At 34.9% G+C, this 7189-nt stretch overlaps 1 pseudogene; it reads right to left on the bottom strand.

Annotated features, from left to right (window-relative positions):
* LOC135219037 (protein O-linked-mannose beta-1,2-N-acetylglucosaminyltransferase 1-like) overlaps nucleotides 1–6806 on the bottom strand; it is a 35601-nt pseudogene extending 28795 nt beyond the window's left edge.
* Between the last annotated feature and the right edge of the window lie 383 nt (nucleotides 6807–7189).

The raw sequence follows: 7189 nt of genomic DNA, 5'->3' as shown, positions 1-7189 counted from the left end.
CCTCCAGAAGCCCATCACTTAGTTCTTCAGCTTGGTCCCTGAGAAGTCTTATAATCATGGAAGGCTGACCTATCAAAACTATCCTGCCTCTACTTTCCTAACAATTCATAGTTTCTGTTGAAGGGTCAACACCTTCCCTGACCTCTTCAGATGAGATGGGGCCACACATTGACATATACAATGCTAGCAAGACCTGCAATCTTGCAGGCACTACAATGAAATCCACTTGCTTGGATTATGGCACCATGAAAGCAAACCACTTGCAAAACAGTTCAAAACAAGCAACTGATCATGCACGACTGTACAAAGAGCGAAAACGCTCTTTATCACCAAGTGCATTGATACTTCCTGGATGCAGGCAATCAAAGTAAGATATGTTTATGACGAGCATGATTATCATCCATTAAAAAGAAAAAAAGATCAAAATGACATATATTTTTCCCCAATAGCAAAAAAAGCACCTTCTACCATACCCTATTACATTGGTGATGTATCAGTATAAGTCAATAAAAAGCCATAAACAAAGTGACATTTTTGTAGAGTACTTCTTTACAAGTTTAGTTGACTCTGAATACCGTATGATTATCACAAATATGGTAATGATCTGCATGAGACTATTTTATCACTGTGATATTTCATCCCTAATTAAAAATACTTAAAATGTAAACCTGTAGATGTTGGCAACACTTTGAGCCTTTTAATAACTTGTCTCCTCTGCCACCAACCAAAATGAAGGAGTGTAAGCATGTACTATGTAATATACGCACATGCTAAGGGATATCAAATGTGTTATTGTCATTGGTTGTGAATTTGATTTTTATTTCATCTTTTATGCGGTGACATCAAAATAAAAAATGAGAAAATGCTGTAAAACAATAAAAATGTGAATATCATAATAAAAAAAAAATGAAAAAAAAGGAGTATGAGTTATATACGCACACTAGGGAATATCAAATGCGTTTGATATCCCACCTTTAAACTTAATTTTGACCTGCGTATCTTGTGACTGTTCTTTGTCTTCCCTCCTATTCCTTGAACGCTACTTGGCATTTTCCTTTTTAAAATGATCTTATTGAACTTGATTTCTGCGTCTGTCTATCTGTCTGTTTGCGTTAAAAACTTGTAGCTCAATTTTTCGACCTGCCCCTTTCGTCCGAATGACTTAAAATTTTGCATGGTTACTACATCCAAGTGACAATACAACCTTAATGATCAGCAGTCAGTAGTGACTTCTAGTGACCTTACAGGGACCTATCCCAGTATCTCAGAATTTGTATGAAACTCTTCTGATTGGGTCGACAGGATATCGTGTTCAATTTCCTTAGCTAAAATCATAAATCGGTTACAATATCTGTCAGAAATAAAAAAGTATGAAAAAAACACAAACTCACATTATAAACACACGTTTATTAAATTTTCTTTTCTTGTAGCATTTCCTTCTACGTTTGGCGTCCACACTTTTATTTTTGTAGACATGGTTTAATTGCAAGAAAATTCTGGTGTCGCAAAAAGTTTTATTGTACTTTTTAGTTTCATTTTAATAAAAATGTGTTTTAAAAAAAATATTTTAAAGATTTTTTCTATTTTATGTTGTTTAGTTTTTACAAAAACTGTAACTGATTTATGATTGTAGCTAACGAAACTGAACGTGATATATGCTGTCGAGCCAAAGAAGGTTTGCAAAATAGGTTGCTATTAACCCCCCCCTCTCTCTCTCTCTCTCTCTCTCACTCTCTCTCTCTCTCTCTCTCTCTCTCTCTATACATATATATATATATATATATATATATATATATATATATATATATATAATATATATATATATATATATATATATATATATAAATATATATATATATATATATATATATTTATAGATATAGATATATATATATATATATATATATATATATATATTATATAGATGATATATAGAGAGAGAGAGAGAGAGAGAGAGAGAGAGAGAGAGAGAGAGAGAGAGAGAGAGAGAGAGAGAGGGGGGGGGGGTGGGGGGGTTTAATAGCAACCTATTTTGCAAACCTTCTTTGGCTCGACAGCATATATCACATTTATAAAGGCAACGTTTGTTTGTTTGGTTTATAAATGTGAGTTTGTGTTTTTTTTCATACTTTTTTTATTTCTGACAGATATTGTAACCGATTTATGATTTTAGCTAAGGAAATTGAACCACGATATCCTGTCGACCCAATCAGAAGAGTTTCATACAAATTCTGAGATACTGGGATAGGTCCCTGTAAGGTCACTAGAAGTCACTACTGACCTGCTGATCATTTAAGGTTGTATTGTCACTTGGATGTAGTAACCATGCAAAATTTTAAGTCATTCGGACGAAAGGGGCAGGTCGAAAATTGAGCTACAAGTTTTTAACGCAAACAGACAGATAGACAGACGCAGAAATCAAGTTCAATAAGATCATTTTTAAAAAGGAAAATGCCAAGTATGCGTTCAAGGTAATAGGAGGGAAGACAAAGAACAGTCACAAGATACGCAGGTCAAAATTAAGTTTTAAAGGTGGGATATCAAACGCATTTGATATTCCCTAGTGTGCGTATATAACTCATACTCCTTTTTTTTCATTTTTTTTTTTTATTATGATATTCACATTTTTTAGTTTTACAGCATTTTCTCATTTTTTATTTTGATGTCACCGCATAAAAGATATATATATATATATCTATATATATATATATATATATATATATATATATATATATATATATATATATATATTTATAGATAGATATATATATATATATATATATATATATATATATATATATATATATATATGTGTGTGTGTGTGTGTTTCAGGAATAAAATATAACAACATACAACTTAATATCTGTACAATGACATATAAGGTAGGACTCATCTTGGATGAGCCGAAAACCTTTTAAATTCAAAGGTTCTCGGAACCTGTCCCAAACGTTCATGTGAAAACAAAAACCCCTCGTTCCCTTTCTAATGCACAATGACTTTTATATAATCCCCAGTTTTTTTGACTTCTCTGGCACATAAACGTGACAAAGGCAAACTTAACCCTGGTTATTGAAAGATGTAACTGATGAATCACCACTAGCTTCAAACCTGCTAGGGAGTATTAAGATTATTGAAAGATGTAACCGATGAATCATCATTAACTTTAAACCTGCTAAGGAATAACATGATTGCTAAAAAATATCCTATAATATATATTATTATATATTTCTATGTAAAAATATACAACAAAGACTTTCGAACACCTGTAACGTTAAAATGACATTTTAACGTTAAACTGATGAGGAACACCGTTCAGGTCTTCGAAAGACTTTGTTCTATATTTTTACATAGAAATATATCTTTAATATATAATTGTGGATATTTTTTAACAATTTGTTTTCGTGAAACTGTGAATTTCTAAACAATAACATGATTATTGAAAGATGTGACTGATGAATCATTACTAGCTTAAACCTGCTGGGAATATTATGATTATTGAACGATGTAACTAATAAAGCATCACTAGCTTAAAACCTGCTAAGGAATATTATGATTATTGAAAGAAGTAACTGATGAATCATCACTATCTTAAAACCGTGCCTAGAAACCACATCTCCGCCAAAGAGTGAGACACCACCACTTCCTTACCTAAGGATATCGGGAGAAACCAAGAGGTCATCTTCGAGAATTATAGCTTTACTGGCAGACGGGTACGTAATGAAAACAGATCCAAGGCGAACTTGATATTGGCGTTAGTGCGGGGCATTACGAACTCCTCTGGGCATGGATAAGCGTCTTCTTCACCTGCAGGACGTCTGTCAGGTGCAAAGTTTCCTCGTGGGCGCCGTCCACGACCACCAGAAAATCGGTCTGGGAAGATCCTGGGACTTCGTAAAGTTGTCGCAATATTCTGCAATAGAACATATGCGAGTGAATTATGAATTATGTAAGAGAGATATAAAAGCAAACATACACATTTACACAACCGTACTGCAATAATGGAAGATTCTTCTGAATTCTTGTGACAAAATAGATGTATACATACAGACAGACATACATGACTTCACCTACAACGTCGAGTGACGAACAGGGTCTTTGCTAAATTCTGCTACTCAGGTATTTCCTTCCACAAATCTCCACTTATCCAACCGTCTCCCTTCTCACAAAAGTTCCCATCAAGCAAATCTAAGTGGGGCTTTCACTCTCATTAAGCCCACAGGCGCCCAGTTGACGCTACTCTACGTACTACGCCTATTCTCCAAGGGGTCGTCGATAGTCCAAGCCATCTACCACACCCAATCATCACTATGTAATCTAACTGTGGAACTTCCTTAATATTCCTTGTGTTTATCATTTTCTAACTCTTTACCTCCGGTGACCTGACCTCCCTAATATTCATCTTGCAAAAATAAAAATAATCTCAAGCCAAAAATCTTTTAGATAAGTTTCTATATAGCAACACATATCCTACCAGATTTGTGAACAAGTCTGACTTTCGTTTGAGTTTCTATGTGATTTTTTTTTGTTTTTATGTTATTTTTACTGCCCATTGTTTGATATACTTTTTTTTAGTTTCTCACTAAATTTCAGCTCAAGAAAACGTGAAATGGATATCACTCTTCCTTAAATTTTGAAAGATTTAACCAATAAATAATCCTTAGAAAGGTTTGCATCAAACCATTTATTGATCTGTCTCCATATTCTAACAAACGCTTCATTTCTACGACAAAGTTCATAAGCTCCCTCTGACGATTTGTCTTCCGTATCATATATTCTCTATACCACATTGCCTCATTATCATTTCTATCAAAAGCTTTTATTTATACCACATTGCCTCATTATCATTTCTATCAAAAGCTTTATTTATACCACATTGCCTCATTATCATCTCCATCAAAAGCTTTTATATAAGTCCATACAAGGCCCAACAAAGTCTTTTCCAGTTAGTTTTAAATTTTCAGCTCAATGTTTCATGATGATCACTTCATCCACAAATCTTCATCCTTGTTTAAGACCGCAACATCTTCCCCTATTTTCTTTTGACAGTAAAAAATCTACCTTATACCTTCCCCTTGAATGAAGTTATGGCCACGTATTCCTAAAGCCTCCTCTACCCTCTATCATCCGCCTTTATAATGTGGAACAACTGTTCCTCTCAACCCTTTCTTCAGGACCTTTCTTTCACCCAGATATACCTTACAAATTCTAACCATTCGTTGTCTCAGTCACTATACTCTGTTTTTTTTCATCTGTCCATCCGCCTTGTGGTGTTTTTGTATGGTAACACTGCGTCCCCGGGGCTTTAAGCTAGTTACGCTATTTGTAAATTTTAGGTAAATAAAAGGATATCTGGGTGTACATTTGCAACTGAAAGTGTTTTAATAATTTACTGTATGCGAATTACACCGTTAATATTCGAAATAGGATATTATTATATCGTTGAATGTAAGCTGAATGTAGCTATCTAAAGCCCGGGACGCAGTGTTACCATACAAAAACACCACAGGCGGATGGACAGATGAAAAAAAAACAGTTATAATGTACTGCTGCATCTCACCAGTCTCCCCTTCAACTCTTGGGGAACCTTCTCAACTCACTACCTGTAAAGGTGAAGAGGTTTATTTGCAGTAACGACCACAATGGGTATTTTCTCGGACACTGATATAACAGGCTGCGGAGTAGATAGAATGCAAAAAATATTATTATGTCTATATATAACCTCTTATTATATACATTTGCATATCGGCAAAAGAAGAAGGTTTCATTCCAAATACCGCGTTTAATCATTTGAAACTGAACCAGAGTAAACGGTTGGCTTCGAAGACTCTAAAAATTCCAACTATTTAAAAAAAAAAAAAGCTGAAAACTGCGAGTAAGCATTAATGAAAGCATTAAACGGAAAAAGGCCCACGGACCGCATATGAATGATAAAAATATGCGAAACGAAAACTATTTACATTTTGTATCTCGGATATTCCGGACTAAAAGTGAAATATTAGATATGAGCGATTTTTTCTTTTTTACTTTTGCTCAATCTTTTAAATGCTCTTTTTCATTAGAATCGCTTCTACAGTGAAAAACAGCCAGTTAAGGCATTCCTTTAATTGTACAAATCAAGAGAAATGCATTCACTACATGAGCACAATCACACAGACCAATACGAGGGCTAAGTGGATGTCAAAGTATTCAGCAGTCACTTTTTCTATGATACCTGTGTTTTTTCGAGTTCCTGGGAAAAAAGGTGTCTCGCAAGAACAAAGGTCACCATATCCTTCGTAGGACTCGCAGAAGGAAGCTTGACGCTGGAGGGTCGCTACATCATACCAAAGACATTTTCCATCATCTGAAAACAGGGAATGAGAGTTTAAACAGAAAATAATGGACGGATAAGCGGGCTGGCGACAGCCCTCTAACGGAGGAGGGAGAGCAAACTACGACTATTAACAAGAATAGATTTTCTAATAATATTCATATTTAAAAAAGGATCTTGTACACATTTTAATCTTTTACTGAAGGCGAACAAACTCATGATTGTAAACAAACGAATATTTCTAAAAATCAAAAGATAATGACAAGACAAGTGGGCTAAAACCTCACCTCTTCTATTCCTAGTCACTTGGGCTTTCAGTAGCAATGTGGAACTTGGGTAGAAGTGTTGGCCTAAGGTAGAGATGCCCTCCGCTACGGCCCCTACGCCTGTAATGCCAATGCATGCCCAAGTCTCTCCCGGAGTTGCTTTAGTTACCCATCGGCACCCCAAGTTCACCAGAGCATCCTCCGCAGCTTTGCTCAAGAACAGTATCCATTCTGGCTATTTGGGGTTTAAGTTCTCAGTTAATTATTCGTATAATATAAACTCTCACATATATATACGCATTAAGCTACAAATGTCCTTTAATATCTAATTCGCTGTGTAGCTGTGTGGTTAAAGGCGCTTCACTGTACGTCCCTGATTTCTTAGTTCCTAGGTTCGCGCCCAAAGAGCCGACGAAATTATCATCAACTAAAATTCCCCTCTAGTTAACATATATGAAGATATATAAATTCTGAGGTAGAGCGAATTAGATATTAAAGGACATTTGTAGCTTAATGCTTATATATGAATCACGGTGATGTGATCAGACTCATATTTAGAATAAAAGTTATCAAAAGATAGATGAAACACTGAAACACTAAGCCATGAGCATAC

The sequence above is a fragment of the Macrobrachium nipponense genome, chromosome 1, assembly GCF_015104395.2.
Source record: "Macrobrachium nipponense isolate FS-2020 chromosome 1, ASM1510439v2, whole genome shotgun sequence".
In the NCBI taxonomy this organism is placed as follows: Eukaryota; Metazoa; Arthropoda; class Malacostraca; order Decapoda; family Palaemonidae; genus Macrobrachium; species Macrobrachium nipponense.
The sequence above is the reverse complement of the archived record's forward strand: the minus strand, read 5'-3'. Positions and strand labels throughout refer to the sequence as shown.